The 17,825-nt window shown below is 48.7% G+C and overlaps 1 protein-coding gene across 5 annotated transcripts in view; it reads right to left on the bottom strand.

Annotated features, from left to right (window-relative positions):
* Window positions 1-17,825, bottom strand: part of GAS7 (growth arrest specific 7) — a 103,305-nt gene that overhangs the window by 74,673 nt on the left and 10,807 nt on the right. The window contains exon 1 of one of the 5 annotated variants that reach the window (XM_080380785.1): window positions 9,254-11,963. The exons of the other annotated variants lie outside the window; for them this stretch is intronic. The gene's annotated coding sequence lies outside the window, so the exon portion shown is untranslated. Of the gene's footprint in view, window positions 1-9,253; window positions 11,964-17,825 lie in introns of those variants that run through there. 5 annotated transcript variants of the gene reach the window in all.

Genomic DNA, 17,825 nt, shown 5'->3' with positions numbered 1-17,825 from the left:
AGGGACCATAAGTTCTACTTTTTGGCTGAGGCACATCTGCTTATGCCTGTCTCTGTGTGTCAGGTGGAAGAATCCGTGGCTCATCTGCCAGGCATACAGGGTATCCGTGTCCCTTTACTGGAAGGGTCTTCAGTGCGTGTCTATGCATGTGCTGGTGTGTGCGAGGAGGTCTGTGAATGAGCAAGTGGAGTAGGGCTGCGGTCTCAAGGGCTGCATGACCAGGCACCAGCAACTGAGGAGACTGGGATCCAGGGCCAGCTTCTAGACAGACCATTTCAGGCTAGTTACTGGAGGGCTCCACATTGCATGTACATATGCACTCCCCACTAACAGACCTTTATCCTTTTTCTGTCAGAAAGAGGAACAGGATGAGGCTGTGGGTGCCATTTGTGAGAGTGCTGAGTGTTCCTGGCTGTGTTGATCTCTGTGGTTGGCCATGTGCATACGTATAGAAGAACCACGCATGTGAGTTTGTGTTGTATGCCTATTGGGAATATATGCTTAGCCCCACTACTGTCTGGACCTGGGGATATGGAGCTGTGGCAGCTTTGCCTCTAGTGGGCTACCTGATTCAGCAGCCCCTAACACCGTGCCCAAGCACTTCCCAGTCCTTGGTATTAAGTCTTTCCAGGTGCCGATGTGGAGGACAGTTAGCTGAGATGGAATAATCCCAGTCCAAAACAAAGCTAAGCAATGAAAAAGAGAGATGCCTCAAATGTGCCCATCTCCTGTTATAGCCCTGGGGGAATGGGGGGGGGGCATTGAAGTATATCTCTGTGTCCATAACTTTGTGCAGAAGCTCAGCTCTGCAGCACCGGTGTAACAGAAACCTTCACACAAAGTGCCTAAACTCCAAGGCAGGGGGTACTGAAGAGAAAAGAGGCAGATCTCCGCATCAACATGGGGCCTTGGAGACCCTCATGGGAAATCAGCACATGTACCATACAGAATTTAAAAGGCAAGTGCCTGAATGCCAGGAAGGACCAGGCTGGTACCACTCAACCATTCCCAAGCACAACTGTGTTCAACTGCCTCCCTCAAGCATGGAGCAACCCCTCCCAGCAGCCTGTTTTCCTGTAGCAGTCAAAGAGTTGCTCTGAAATACCTGGTAGTCCTTTTTTCTTCTTCCGAAAGAGAAATCAAGAAGTTAGCACTCTCCCATTCCTCTTGTTTTCCTTTCAGCACCATCATTTCTTGCTGTTCAGAGTTAACATTTGGCATCCACTTTGCTAACTAGCAGAGCCAATACGGGCCGTGGAGGTCTGGGAATGGTCCGTGTGCCAGTATACAGCCAGCTCAGGACACCCACAAGCAGCGCACCAAGCGCTCTGCCCTGCTACCTTTCTGTTATTAGGAAATGAAGCCATCATGTCTGCTTACCATGACATCTCAGAATAACAGGATGCGGCCGGCTGGGACAAAGCTGATTTCTCAAGAGATCTAGAGCTGTTGGTAGCACAGTTTCATGTTTCTGAGCCCAAGCTTTGCACGTCGCCACATACACTCAGCTCACAAGGGTATGACAAAGTTTGACATGAACTACTTGAGTCACCGGCCCATCCCCACAATAGGAATTGAGACCCAGAGCTCTGCCGCAGGCTGCCGTGAGCCAGCTCTCCTGGATGCTAACACTTCCCCAGGCAGGAGTTACCACACCACGGCTCGGTAGGGTGGGAACGGGCAGGAAAGTGGAAGCCTGGGGATCAGGCAGCGCCAGCACTCCAGGAGCTGATGTGCCCTGTGCCAGGGCAGCCCAGGAGGAGGAGCCCTGCCCAGGAGCGATGTCCCACTCCATCTCTGACATCAGCATCTGGTACAAGGCAGAGCACCCGGGCCAAGTGCTCTGAAGGGCTGTGTTGTCCTGGGCAGCCAGGGACAACGGGGCTATTGTTGAGCAAACCTTGTACTGTAGGAGTCACCCCCATATGCCCAGAGAGTCACAAGGCCAGGTCAGGCCAGCTGCAGCATTACTGCTTGTCTCCAGTTTGAAAGGACTTGCTTGTGGGGCCAGATCCCCCTCTGAGTGACTGCAGAATGTGGCACACCAGCAAGATGGTCAGAGGTCCAAGAGGCAGCCAGGGAGCTGGGGGCATGCTGCTTGCACCAGGTGCTGTGCACCGGGAAGATGCCTGGAAGCAATTAAAAAAAGAAACTTCCAACAGTCACCTAGATTTGTGGTCTGACCCCTCTCCCTGGGCTGCTGCATGGAAAAGGGGGGCAGAGAAGTCACCCACAGCAGGCACAGGCTTACAAGCAGGCAAAGAGCTGGGCAGCACTGCTGCCTTCTGCGCTCCTAGGGCCCTGGGAGTGCAGCTGGTTTTGGAGAAATGAAACATCTGGGAATAAGGCCAAATGTTTTTATATGGGGCCTCCAGCCCGTACGCTGCAGGAAAGCTCAGTCTGGCTAAGCACTCTCTCCTATACGTGCTCACAATGTGCTCCTACCCACCTGGGATGACGCCCCAAGCCTACCTGTTCTCACCCGTGTGTGGGAACATATCCCCGCTCTCCAGCCAGGGCCCAGAAGCACGGATGGCTTCGTGGGTTTTGATGCAGTGTCAGGGCTGAATATTTCACAGGATGTTGCAGCAAGTTGCAAAATGCATGTACAAAGAACTAGAAGGGAGCCCCAAGCTACTCTGGTCTTCATGAGGATGTATCACATCTCCTTCTGCCATGACCACCCCTAAACAATGCCACAGGGCTGTATCTGAAGAAAAATACAAAGAAGTAACTGCTTAGAGGAAAAAAAAATTGAACAGAAACCTAGCAGAAATTAGAAGGGGTGGTAAAGAAATTTGTGCCTTGCTTGGTGTGCAGCTCTTTCAGGTCCACTCTTGACCTCGTGGACTTTCTGCATTGCGCCATACTTGGCATCATCCTCCTGGTCCCTAGAACAAAATCCCTCCTGGAGGTGTGGGTGGTGGGCCCTCCGCCCCTCATGGGTTCCTGCAGGCTGCTCGGCCGTTTGCCAACCCCTCCATCAGCCCTGGTACACCCGGCAGCCTGGCACTCTGTCTGCCTGGAGTGTGCTCCACACCTCCCGGGAATTACAAGCATCCTCTCTTCCAGCAGCATCGCCTGACCCAGAGCACAGCAGCCAGGTAAACAACCCCCAGCGTCAGCCATGGCAGTAACACAGTGAGAGAACTGCCCCTAGCACTAAGATACTCGTGCTCCAAGTCAGATTGCAGCGTCGTTTCACCCGGGGATGACATGAACATGGTGCTAATCGCAGGAGCTATTAGTGACAGATATGTTGGCTTTTGTGGCTTACATGGAACTGGGACACTTTTCCACTCCAGCAATGCACACGGTGCAAAAAAGTTATGAGTAAAAATAAAGTAACCAAAAATATACAAGTCTCTATGAAAGAACATTTTTCTCTCAAGGGTACAATGTACCTATGCAATGTACCTTCATAAACATGTACCACTTACGAGGGGGCTGTGCCGGGGCATGCCTTTACTTCATTTCTCATACATCACTATTTTTTTTTTTTTGACAAGCATGATTCTCCTGCTGTGTTCTGTAGTTTCTCAGACACAATAAAATCACTTCATAACAACTAATAATTAGTGTCTGTTCTATTAGGAAGGAAGGTATTTTCCCTAAATTATATAGACTCTACCACCTGCAGACACAAGCATGCACAGCAAAGCTAAGACGCAGCAAACCCCACCTCTGCTGCAGTCATTTGCCAAAAGCGGCTATTTACAAAAACATTTTGGAGCAAGTGAGTAACATACTTGTAAGTTAGAAAAGCAAGTAAAAGCATCATTGAAGAGTTTCTGGTCAGATCTCCAGAGCTGGTGTATTCTCTTTCTCAAGAGAAGGTAATGAAAGGATATTCTGAGATTGTCCAAAGAACAACCTGGGTTAGTTGTCTGTATTTATTTTTAATTACTTTTTAAAATACTTTAAATATCCTCTTCTAGGAATAACGTGACCAGCTCCTTGAGAACCTGATGTTAATGATCTGTGTTTCTAATAAGGTATTTTTATTATAAATATTATCCCAAAGTCTATGCAATTAAAATAAAATCACAATAGTTAACTCAAATTCTGTTCCTGGCTCCAGGCCTTAAGCAGAGCTATTAACGTTTTGGCATATTACAACTACATTTTCCTGCACTTTAAAATGAAATTTGCTTCCCCCTGTTGCTGTGGTAGGTCAGGATCCCCAAATAAAGCTCCTAGCTACTTTTTCAGGCAGCCTGGATGGGGACTTTTTATTTACAGCCATCCTCAACTCTTCTTGAATGGTGTTTCCCTGCAGAGGAAATCTGTTATGCAGCCCCGACCCGATATTCCCTGGATTAAATGGCCTTCCACAACCAAAAGTTCGGGAACCTCAGATGCAGAGAAAACAATGAAACGGCCAAGATACAAAGTGCTGCCAGATGCACATTCCTGCGCCCTCCCTTGTAATCTCTCTCAGGCGTGGGGAATGTGGCTGTTGTTGCCTGTAACTCTGCAATAAAGCACACTCAGGCAGACGTACTGTATTTAGGTTTTACTTCTGGTGCTGCTCCAATTCTTAATAAATGAGCAAACAAAACCAAAAAAGCAAGGGAAGAAGGCCATTGCCAGAATTTGGCACAGCTGAGGGAGGCTGCTGGAGCCCCAGCCTGGAGCACCCCCATGGTGCTGTGGCTCACACTGGACCCCTGCCCGCTGCTGCTGCGGCCACCGCCACAGCACGGGTGGGCACTGGCTGTGGAGCGGGGCCAGCGGGAGGCCATGCGCCCACCCCTGCTGGGGGGACAGGGTGGCAAGGGGAGGGCTGGGGGCCTTTGGGCTCCATGGTGCATGCAAAATGCTCCCCCCTTGCAGCTGTCTCCTGCCTGGCTCAGCAGGCATGTCCTGCAGGGAGAGCCCTGCTGACACCAGCGTTTGCTGCATTTGCAGCATTTTTCCAGGGGTCCCTTCTCTAAAAATGCAGTGTGAGACTGCCTTTGTACCCTGACAGAGGACTGAGATGTCACTAAAGAAAATCCTCCTTCTCTGCCAGACTTGATGACTCTGGAAGTCGCTCAGGCAGGACATGCTGAGCACGACCACAAGCATCTCTGCCTGGCTGCCTTGACCCCTTCCCACAGACAGGTCTGGACAACTGTGGCAGAGTTGCCTGCTGGCACTACTTTTGTTTACAAGCTTCTTCCCATTATGGGAATGGGAAAAAGTGCAAATGTAGCGTACAGGTAATGCAGCACCATCAGCTGCTTCTGAAGATGACCCTTTGCGGGCAGAGCAGCAGAAGATGTCTACGACGGTGCAGGAGTCATGAGCTCCCCTCTCCCCCCTGCAACTTTTGCTGCTCCCAGGAAGGAACAAGCTGGTTTGCCTTGATCCTGGCAGCATGAAGTGCTCCCTGCGGTTGCTGTGCTCTCTCCAGTGCTCCTGCAGAGGCTCCACTCCTTCTGGCCTGTCTGATTTGGAGGGCACCTGTGTCTGTCCCACATGCCACCTACCCAGGACTATAGAGTGAGCAGTCATTTCAACAGGCTGCGCAGCCCTCGGTAACATGGATGCCTCTTATCTCTGACATACCACCACCGACACGAAAGGGTCTGTTCATGTTTACTTTCTAATTAGTGGCATACCTTTGAGCATTTGAAAAACCTCCGTTTCTGCTGCTCAGAGCTACTGCTCCCAGCCCTCTGCACGCTACAGGGAGCTCAGATCTCATTTGTCCAGTTTATCTCTTTTTAATGAAACTCCACCGTACAAGCATTTCATCTGAGAAAAAAAAGAATATCCAGGTCACCACATTTGTGCAGTGAAATTCATTTAGTCCTGGGATGGCCCATATACAAGAATAACATTTAAGCCAGCGCTGCAGATGGTGGGAAGGACTGCAAAGACAAGGGATGACAAAGGCAGACCTCAAGAAAAGTGCTGGGAGGTGGCCACAGCCAAGCAGGTCCAGGATGAAGACTCATCAGTTGGAGGCGATCAGCTGCAGCCAGAACAGACACATGCACCACAGCGGAGCAGGCAGAAACACAGATGGGAAACATCAAGATGATATTCAGCTTAGAAAAAAATGCAAGTACAAGAAAACAGCCAGTGTGAGGGAAATCCCTGGAAACAATTATTGATGAAATTTTAATTCACCCCACACAGTAACTGAGCATCCTCAGAAGAATACAGTGAGTGTCACTGGGTCACCTCACCTCGCTCTCTTTTCCCGATCGCTCCCCTGTCCCATTAACACTGGTTTAGAGGAAACGAACAAACTGCCACGTTTCCCTTCTAGACCCTCCATTCTCTTCTGGACTTTACCAGACTTCAAGTTTCCAATTGGATGCCTATGAGGATGCATCTTTGCTCCACCTCAAATTTGTTTATGCAGCAAAAAGGATAGAGGAAGCTTTTAGAAAAAAGGTCAATGTTAAAGCATGGTCGTGCCAACAGTCAATGAGTACTTGGGTGATGTGCGTAGGAAATTCAGAAGATCTGCTAGGAGGCGGTCACGGCAGGACTTCCATGGGCCCTGGGAACAGCAGGCCAGGTTATAAACTGCAATGTTGGCATATCACCGGAGGTTCCTGTTCTTTCTGAAGCCCAGCTATTCTGTTGGTGAACTGTTAGTAATGCGCACTACTGATGAAATATATGACTACACTATGACCCTTTGACATGGGATTAGACACAGAATTCACTGCTAGACTTAGGCCCAATTATCACTATTTCTGTGCAATTCACAACTTTTGCTGGTCCAAGAGAATAAAGCTTCAGCCTGTGCATGCTACCTACAGAATGGGCAAGCACAGAAATTGCCTATCACCACAACAACAAAGTTTAAATGTAATTTTGGCTTTGAATTACCGCAACTATACAAAGGGAGCTAAAAGCACCAAGCCATGTATGTAAGCCAAGTATGACTTAATTGCCATAATAAAGCGCATCGCCGATCTGAGAACCAAATGACTCATTTGGAGGAAGGCTGGCCCCCTAATCCCTGGGACTATCCTGCAATGAGGATGCATTTCCAACATGGTCCAGACACTGTGACCTACTGCTTACTCAAGATTCATCACTGAAGCACTGTCTCTCAAAGCAGATAAAAACCCCATGTGATCAGTTGTTCTACATTCAGCAAGTTAATTTTATTTATGAAATTCAGCATTTCAATATACATCTTCCTCCTCCTTCCTTATGTCCACAGGATATAATTACCTCTTGCTGCAGCAGTGAATTTTAATAATTATAATATGGAAGCATCAGAAGTCATTGGGACTGGGAACCCATTGTGCCTGGTGCTAAGCATGTAAGGAAAGGAACCTTTTAGATTGCTCTTAAATGAAGAGTAAGCTGCCAGTTGCTCTTATGACAAGTACAGAAGTGTAGACACAGAAGTAGATAAAATCAGCAGAAAAGCATTAACAGGAAATGTTCTATAAATGCAGTAGTATTAAGAGGAAGACAAAGTAAAGGAACCAGTTGCAGCCCAGCAGAGAAGAACTACCCATGGATGATCACGTTCAGTATCTTCAACAAAAGTCATCTGCTGATAAAGAAGTCATCCATGATCAAGTGGCTGTCACAGTTAATACTAGCAACAAAGGGTTAATATCTCAGCCTGCAACAGGGAAGGAGTAAGTTGGAGAACACTGATTGATAGATTCAGCCTAAGACTTCTAAAGAACTTACTACCTCATAAATATCAGAGCAATTGCTTATCTTTTAGAATTCATGGAGAGGCAGGGAGAGTTCTGGCAACACAGAAAAGGCAGAACATAGTGTCAAGCCTGGAGAAACGGGAAAAGAAAGAAACGGGGCTGTGGAACAGCACTTGAACTTCAGTTCCTTGAAAATTAATTGAATAAATTATTTAAGATTTTTTTTAAGGACCCTGAGCAGACAAGAAGGATAGAATTTAAAGCAACACCATTTTGTCATGGACAGATCTGTTGATCCAATCTGATCACCTGCACATGGCTGAACACCAGCCCCACGGTGGAAGTGGGGCCGTCGGGGTGTCAGCAGTGGTTCACTCTTCTACAGAGACAACCGTCCTACTGGGAAGGAAAACCAGAGAGCAGCCTGAGAGACAGGGACCTGGTAAGACCTCAGCTGGAGCTGTGCGCCAAGTTTTGAGCTTCGTTCTCCTAGACACGAACAAACGGGCTAGTCCAGAGGAGATCTAGAAAAAATGACCTGAAAGGAAAGAGGAGAAGGTGTGTAATACAGAGCGGGAATGAGAGAGAGGGGAGCGTCTTAGATATGTGATCAAGCTGCGGAAAAGAGACAAAGGATGGTTGATCTTCCCATCCATCACAGGTGGGATAAAAATGGATTTAAATCGAAGGAGGGAAAGTTCAGGGTGGAGGTGATATTGAAGCCATGGTATACGACACTGAAGCCACGGACTTCCTTAAGTAAAGACCAGATAACTGTTTATAAGAAATTACATAGGTATTATTGAGCCTTTCTTGGAGCAGAGGAGTGAGCCTATGACTACAGTATTGGATACACATATGCACCCTGGTCAGCTGTTTTCAAAGATGACACTGCGCTGACAGTCCCTGAGGTGGCTTGGAATAGATGCACTCGATATGAAAATGGAAATATTATTTGAAGTATGACATGATGTATTGAAAGGAAACCAAAATGTAATATAAGTAAATGCTACTTGGAAAAGGTCAATACTTGGAACTGCAAGTTAAGAACTGGGGTGGGGACTACGTAATCTTTCTGACTGCATTCATGCAACAGTCTTTAATAATATTATCACAAATCATTTTCTTCCACAGGCCTCTGACGCTGGAGTTATGTGATTACTGAGAAACTGCGTAACTCATTTCTGTCCTCTGGGAGAAAAAGTATTACAGGGGTGACGGACTTAGCTGTAAAAGCAACAATTTAGACTGACAGCAATTGGGAATAGGGTCCCGCAGACCACGGTGACATGGGCTTTACCTCTCCTTGATCCTGATATTTAAGAACAAATACAAGTCATACCAGCCAAACCAGTAATACCTCCCTGCAGACACACAAACCAGGCCATTTTCAAAGGGGTGTAAAAGGCCTAGGTTCAGTTTTGCTCACTGATCACTTCTCAGATCAGTCACGTTCCCCTGCATCCTGACAATTCTCCATCCGTGCACCCCACGCAAGAGGACATTTCCAACCCGCTCCAAATCATGAAGCCAGACAAGCTTCTGGACTGATCCAGCAGGTGTTTAAAAATGTCAGTAAAAAATGAATGTGCCTGAACGACAGAGACACAAGGTTGTTGTTTTACCTGGTAAAAATCAGACGGAGGTTGATAGGCTTGCAGATCCCAGGCCGGGCTGTATTATTCGAAGGATTCTGCAGATCAAGGACCTCGGACTCACACTAGGTCCTTTGGGCAGGGCGATCTCTGCCAAAGCCTCGGGCACTGAAGCCCATGCTTGCAACATCTGAGGGTTTCTGTGACAGGCTGAAATACGGAACTGCCTGTTTCCCCTCCAGTCCAGCACCCCAAGGATCCATCCTGTAGCCCTGCACTCTCATGTCACCCTCCTCTTTACAGCATGTGGCACTGCCTCTGGTCTCGGGTATAGTTACCTGCACACCATTACCTCAAATTGGCACAAAGAAATAATTCCTAGCCTACAAACCCTCTCCACATGAACTGCTGTGAACGTTTGCATGTGAACCACAGCAGTATTTGCAGCTGAGGTATTTTGAAGCCTGGGACTGCAAAAATAATGAACCTAGGCGAAGCAAGAAAGTTCTGTTGAGACTGCCAATTGTATCCCACTGCTTTAGATGGGATTTTTAAGGCCATGGGATTTTTAATTCATGTGTTTTGGTGAAAAAGGTAGAATTCTGTTTTTAATCTAGACTTGATGTCAAAATAAACAGTCAGAAATTTCCTGGTAACAAGCTGCTACCATGTGGAGAGCAGAAAAAGCAGTATGGCAGCACAACTTTTGGTACAGCTAATCCACGAGTCATAGAAACATCCTCTTGAAAATATCCAAGACACCAGGCTCCCAAAGGGGCACATTCTGTCAGAAGCTTGCCCTGCTCAGGGCACCTCGCCACCTGTATTGCTTTCCCCTTGACACTTGCTGCGAAGTCCACAGGACAACTTCTCTAAGACATCGGTCAGGCTGCACGCGGCAGCCTGAACACTTGTGTTGGGCTTAGAGAGGCACAGGTGGGAAAAGAAAGCATTTCGTTCTAGGAAAATTGTTTTCATTCAAACCAGAGAACCTTGCAAAAAAAATATGTATCTGGACCTTCCTGTTCTGCTGCAATGGCGTCATTTACGGAGGAAGGAATTGGGAGCCTTAGCACAGCCTTGCGTTTGCAGGCAGGTCCCCCCTCCTGCTGGACACTGAACACCAGCCTTGGCCTCACACCCGGGAAAGAGGCAGAACGACACAGAACAGATGCTGAATTCAAATTACAGATTGATAACACACACACCCCACCCCAGGCTCTTGCTCTCCAGGTTAGTGATAGGAATAACAGTTTGGCAAGACATGGAAACCACATTTCAGCGCAGCTGCTCACAGAGACTGCCATACAGCCTGTTTTGAGTGCAAGTACATCAGTAGGCAGAGCTGGGCAGTGCTCCCACCTCCATCCAGGACTTTACTCCTCAGGTGCCCACAGCTGAGCCAGGTGGTCTGGTGCTCTCTGATCACCAGGGAGAAACAGAGGCCCCAGCTCCTTCAGCCTGGACATCTGAAAAAGCGTCGGGAGAGTCTGACCACAGAAGTACCTCTTCCTCAGTTGGCTATAAAGGAACCCGAGTGTTTTGTCCCTCTAAAGAAAGGACAAACTGTCTGTGTGTTGGACTGAGAAGCTTCTGCTCCAGGACTGCTCACCTGTCCATATTGGACCATCACAGAAGAAACAGTCCTTGAGGCTTGTGAGAAACCTGCTGTCCCTCAGGACATCCCATGCTTGCTCTCCTGCCTGCTGACTGCTCACGGAGAAGCGTGCTTGAGTCCACGCAAAGTAAGAGGAAACCGAAGCCACCTCTCTAACTTCTGCCCTCCCACTTCTTGCCTGCTGTGGGAGGTTGGTGGTTAATGTCTTCCTCTCCCTGAGGCTTTTAATGGGGCTGGTGGGCATCAAATGCATGCAGCCCTCCTGCACAGCCCCAGGTCAGGCACTGCAGCTGCCAGGAGGAGGCCCCGCTCACACCACCCAAAGGACTTGGCCTTTTCCACCGGTGAGCTTTGGGTAGCTCCTGCTTAACCACAAACCAACACTCTGTTCCCTTTGGAGAAATCAGCCCCTCTTGCATCATCTGTACAAAAGGGCTGGATGCCTGTCTCGGGTGGTGGAGATAGATAACCTGCTTAAGCAGCACACTTACATCTTAGTGATGAGGTAGAGGTCTGGCTCTGGTGCTAACACCTTCTCACCTGTGTGCTCAGACTGCTTCACCCCCCAGCACCCCAGCCCCAGAGAGGCAAGGGATGACTTCAGCACCCCTGGAGACCCGGCTGCTGCAACCACAGGGTAGAATACAGGGAAGGCACCGAGCTGCCTCACAGCAGGGTTCTGCTCCTGTCCCCACTCTTGACACTCACTTTGAACCTGCTCTGGTGCTCAGTGGCCCTGCAAGCTCCCCCAGCAGAGAAGCCACCCCAGGAGAACAGCGAGTCCCGAGAGCCACACCAGTCCCTGGAGGGAGGTTCAACAGGGTCATCCCAGGACTGCTGCCGAATGCAGCCAGGGTTAAAGAGGCAGGGGAGGACTGAAGGGGAGGCCAGCCCAGGTCAGCTCTCCACCCTCACATCACAGGTCTTCACATGTCATAGCCTAAACATCCCTCACATTGCTCTAAATCTTGCTGTGCCCACTGCTGAACTGAAACACTGAAGGCTGACGGACCACCCAGGATCCGGAGGATCCGTGTGCCTGTGCCACCTGGACCATCTGTGCCACCTCCCTGTGCAGCTCCCATGGACCAGTGTCTGTGTCCCCACTGTCACCGCTGCGTCAGAGGGTGTCTGCAGGGCAGCGATGCTCCTGCCCCAAGTGCCCATAATTGACCAGATTAAGGGAGAAAAGTAGGTTTGATTACAGAAGGAACTTCCCTGGTGAATCCTGCACAGCTGCAGGATCGCAAGAAAAACAAAACCTGAGGGAAATCTGTGAGGTAATCCTGGCATTGGCCTGACTCCAGCAGTCATCTTGCACACTTAAATGTATTGAGTCTGTGTCTAATTAATCACATGCTATGACACCATGGCAACACGCTTAATATTGTGGGTCTTCAGAATAATATTGCTTAAAAATACCGAGAACTGCAACTTTGCTGTAAGTTGCGGTTGTTGTTCCTCAGACTGTGCTCCTGCGAGAGGGAACCTCTGGAGCTGAAAGCCATTTTCTCAGCATGCAGATAATGAACGTGACATTTCATGATCTCCACTGAAAGAGAAACATCTTTAGATGGGAAACAGGGCTGAGATCGAAATTAGTGTTACAGGAACAGCTTTTGGATCTGGCTTGCTCTTTTCCAAAGCGATATATTTAATGCAATCAACTGAAGAAGCTGCCTTCCTACTGCTGGAGCTGAAGCCTAGCAGACAGAGGAGAAAATGAGCCAGATCTGAAGAACTTATAAATGTATCTATTTTATTTATTTATAAATAAATTTCTCACCTTGAGACTAAAATGTGGAAGGTGTCAAGGAAGACAACGTCATAAATAAAGGAAAAAGATTACAACAAAGGAAAAAAATGTGTCCTATGTTGTAATGATCAGTGATTCAGTTCTACCCCTCAGAAATACTGATACAGCAACCGAGGCAGTCACGTGTTACACGAAGAGGCAATTGCTGCTCCCCATGGAGCAGCGTAAGACACCTTGGGCGTATAGGCTCTATCAGAGGCCAACCTGTAACCTTAGTTGTTGAAGTAAAAGCATTTTTAAGGATTTTAGCTGCACTGCATTTCAAGCCATAAGAAGCTGGAAGATGTCTGCCCTTCAGGCTACATGCCACCTGAACAAAGAGACAATGACAAACCGTGAGCCAAAAACCATCTGCTACCTGCCCTCCTTGGCAGGCAGAGCCATTTGTGACAGCTGTCTGTCACATCCAAGCCAAACAGTCCTGATGATGCTAATGCTGCATTTCTCCATAGGGGTGGGGCACAGGCATCCCCCTGGGCAGGCACCACCCAGAGCTGGTAAAACACACAGTCCAAGAACCCACAGGGCCTCCACCACCAGAGCAAGGCAAAGGTTATTAGTCAGCACCAGGGCCATTTTCAAAAAACTGGTCCATGGTTTGGCCTGGTTTTGATCCTTCCGTAGGTGGTGTGTGCCAGGGAGGATGAAGGTGCATGGCAGTTAAAGCACGAATCCTCTGGGACAAGAGAAAAATGGTAGAAGACTGCAGTAAGGCTCTTGGTGGTGGCGAGGAGGGAATGTCCCATCCCAGCACAGGCAGGGAACAGCCTGAGCACAGCAATTCGAACCAGCCTCCTGGAAATGCCTCCCTCCCACGGGGAGGGGGAACGGGGCTTTCAGGCTCTCTTCCCTCTAACCACAGACAGACACTGCATCCTCCAGCGCTGAAAGCAAAAGCAAATTCCACACCACAGAAACGAACACTGAGATTTGTTGGCTCCAGGGGCTGACACGGGGTCTGGAAACAGACTCGAGTTCCTGAGCTGCTCTTCACCAGCTGCCTGGGCACATACTCGGCCCTGGCATCTGAGCTTGGGAGCAGGCAGAAGGGAGGGGGGGGGGCTCAGCTCCAACAGCATCGCATAAATCAGGGACGGACACACACAGAGCACTGATCAGTGCTAGCGCAGGGACTGCAGGCATTCCTGCTTGGGTATTTCTGATCCTAGTGTCACAAAAGAGCCATTTCCAGAGATCCACATCTTGTCCAGCAAAAAGCCACTCCATTCAGCCCCATCAGCTCCATTCTGTGTCACAGAAATCACTCTTACAGCTGTAAGTGCAGGGTGCAAAGCAGCAGCTCTTGGACAAGACCCAGTGCGCGGCTGGCCCCCTCTGATCAGCCCTGCTCCTCAGCACCCTGCTCTTCTCCCCCCATCCTGCTGGAATGCTTAAATACATAAAAACGAACCTATTCCGGGTCAGCTCACAGGGGGTGATAGGACCCATTGGCTGCAGAGTCTAAGCCTAATGCTAAGTCCACGGAGGTCAACTGGGAGAAAAGCATGAGGCAGAGCCCTGGAGGCTGCAGCAGGGCCTGGGCCAGCCCACCTCTCCGCGCAGCCCACCGGCAGGCAAGGCAGCAGCCTGTGGGCCCAGGAGTGCCAAGATGTGGGCAGCTTCCCATGGGACATCCACGCAAATGATACAATGAGGTCATCCGTGTATCTGAAATGATCTGTGCTTGCTTGCAAACTAGCAGCCTCTCAGCCCAGGAGATAGGGGTGGAGCAGCTCCCAGCCCGAAGAAGGGAGCCTAGAGAACCTGTGCCATAGCGTCACAGTCACGAGGGAAGTGGCAGTCCCTTACTCCCCAGATCAGACTGGAGTAGTCCTCTCTTGGACACACAGAAGGGGTAATACGTGGGTGCAAGCCTATAAGGCTGTGATATAAAGAACTTGCTGGGCATCACTGGGTGGAGCTCCGTGATCAAGTTCAACATACTGGAGTAAAAAACGCAGCTGGAGTTGTAGCATTCAGTTTCTCTGATGCGTGGTGAGGGCAGCAGCCCTCAGCTTCTTTCCCCTTTCACGTGCTGCTTGGGGCTGGTGGTCTTTATCTGTGGGTTCCTGGCCATGGGCATCCAATGTGGCCGGAAGACCTCCTGTCCTGCTCCAGCAGAGAGTCCCACCTCTGAGATGTGGTAGGTCCCACCTCAAAACTGACAAGATCATTAAGCAGAGATCGCTGCAGGAGGCAGGATAGAACAGGGCATCTCCCAGCGTATAAGGCAGGCAGCACCCTGCCTGGTGCACATCGGGCACTGGCCACAGCGATCACAACATGCTGGGAACCGATTTGCACCAGGCCTCCTCCCTGCCGCTCCCAGCACAGCCAGCAAAATACACATCAGTAGAATTTGCCATGGCCCCATCCCCGAGCTGAATTACAGCTCATGATCATGTCTCTGGTCAGCACTGGAAGAAAGCTTTGTCCCTCACTGAAGATCCATATTCAAACTTGGTAAATTGTGCTGGCCAAGGGTAGAATGGAGAAGGAGCGAAGGAGTCCATCAAACCCTTGGGCAATGCAGCTGAGATAGGAGCTGGCAACAGGGTCTCACTGACTCAGGTTCATATCAAGCTTATTTTCCAAAAGGGATCCATAGATAATTTAAACATGATTTAATACCTGAAGTTTTATTCTTCATCCCATAACAGACTGAGGTTCAATTCCAGTCTTCATTCGGTGCCAGTTATCACTGTGATAATCAGTTCACAGCGCAACGAGACTGGTCATAGGCCCTCCTCTAAATCTTGCTATTGAGAGTGATTACTTGTCCTTGGGTAATGAATTAGTCCTATTATATAGCAGCTGGCACAGGAGAAGCAAATCTGCTGCTCAGGCAGCTCATTACATGGGCAGAGCTGGAACTGCTCAGCCATGTGCTACACACAGCCCTCAGCAGGATTTTTTAACTGAATTCTGCAGACAGTACACACATTCCTCTGGGACTGCAAAATGCACTACATTCATCAATCCAGTTTCTGGCTATTGCTTTTTGAGTTAAGCATTTTCTCACTCCTTGGAAATATAATTCGTCTTCTGTGCAATTTCTGCATGGCACTTTGTCTATCACTGTCAAACTATGTCAATTCTTCATTCTCTGCCACCCCTTGCAAACTCTGTCACTCCAAATCTCAATTTCTCTCCTCTAAACTCCTCCATATGAATCATTCCTTCTCCCCCACTACCAAAAACTTGCCAGCTCTCGATGTTACCTCCTCTGTGACCAAGCCTCACTTCAGCAGCAACCAAAACTGCTCTTGCCATGCACCAACGTGTCATTGTAGGTCTGGCTTCGTGGCACATGGGTCAAGGAGGAGCACATGGGCATGCAGCAACTGCAGAGTTTTGCTTTGGAAACATGAATAAAGTGCTAAATAAGTGAATTAGAAAGGATCAGGAAGACAAAGCAGATCCAGCCAGCCAATTTCAAAGAACATTCTGAAAGAGCTTATAGATCACCAGAGGAAAAAAAAAAGCAGAATGACAGAATACACTCAACAGCGATATTATAACCATGATGGCATAAGTATACATGTTAGGTACTGTTGGGAGTACTGGTATTTTCTGTTAGACCAACCATCACAAGCATGCTTGTGAAAACGTAAACTCCTTTCTGTGCAGACTTTTAGAAGAAAAGAAGCAGTCAAGGAGCGAGAAAACTACTGTGCAAAATAAAAAAAAAAGATAAGCCAGAAAGCAAGGAGCAGAAACAAAAAGTTAGTCTTCCTCAAGACAAGAGTCAACCACAAAGGCCTGATGCTGCTGCTCATTCCTCAAGCAATTCAAGATAAGGAGACCGAGAAGCGTGTTATAAATATGTGCAGTTATACATAATTTTTTAAGTGAGGTGAAAGCCTGAAGAGCTTCACTAAGTCTCCACTGAACAAGTAACATCACAGCAAACAAAAAAAAAAACAGTAAATGCAAAATATTACATATGGAGGTATTAATTGGAATGCTACAGGTATTTTTCATGTCCCAAACAACGTTCACCAGCTCAAAGATCCTTGCTCCTTTCATCTGTCTTCCACAAGAGCCGGTCCTCTGGCAGTCCAGGGAGCTCTTAGGAGAGGGGAGATGCTTTGTTTTAACCCCTTCCATCCTTACCATTCAACTGCTGTATTTTTCCTCAGCAGTCTTAGGGCTGCTTGACCATTGTCTGACTGAATGAGTGTCAGAAGGCCAACAGAGGCCTCGAGCAATGCTGCAATGCCAGAAAGTACACCGCAGGTTCAGTAAGAGATCAGATTTAACTCTGACCTAACAGATCTGCCTGTGAAAGTTAAGGAAAATTTGCAGGAGTTTCAGGTAAAAGATAGGGGCAAATATGGGAAGATAAAATGAGCGGCTTGGGACCTTCAATTATGTTGTGATGTGTTTCTGCTCCTTCCTCACTCACACCTTTCTCCCTTTTACCCATGCCTGGACTCACTGAGTGTCCAAAGACTAAGATTCAGTGCTAATGGGACACCCTGACAACTACAGGCTGGGTATCCAGCCCAGAGGGAGCTCCGTCTTTCTCTCGATGTAGTGGGCTAAAGTCTTGCCGTGTTGCCCCTGCTCTGGCAGCTCCACCAGCAATGCTGCCCAGCTCTGGATCTGGTGCTGCAGCAGCAAGCAGCATCGCAGCTGGGCTGGGCAGACCCTCTGCAGCTTTCGCACCAGCGGCATGCCTTCCTTGCTTTGGCGCACTCTGTAAGACAGCCACGGAAAACTCACCCATCCACCTTCCTTACAGACTTAGCCTGATCCATCCTATATACAAACATCCCCGCTCTTTGCAAAACTTTTCATTTTTAATTGCCTTTTGCTGAGGTTTTTTTTCCCCTCCATGGAAAACCAACTGACAGGGCAGAAGAGAGGGCACTGGTCAACAGGGGCCCACAAAGTGATACCAGACAAAACGGCTGATGCTGAAATTACTTTGTTCCTAGCATACGCCCTGGGGACTGCAGTAGCAGAGGCACAGAGGGCTGTCACAGGCTGCCACAGAGCTGGGAAAGCTCTGGGAGAGCTGCGCAGTAAACAAGCTTGCTGCTCAGAGCAACAGTGGAAGACCACAGTGCTTTTGCTGCCAGCATCACAGTGGGAGTATCTAAGGCTCAAGAACAGTCTGCACTGTCCACACTTACCAACGACAAATGTGGGAAAAGTGCCAG

Source organism: Falco punctatus (genome assembly GCF_963210335.1).
Source record: "Falco punctatus genome assembly, chromosome: 1".
In the NCBI taxonomy this organism is placed as follows: domain Eukaryota; kingdom Metazoa; phylum Chordata; class Aves; order Falconiformes; family Falconidae; genus Falco; species Falco punctatus.
This window is presented reverse-complemented; position numbering and strand designations above follow the sequence as displayed.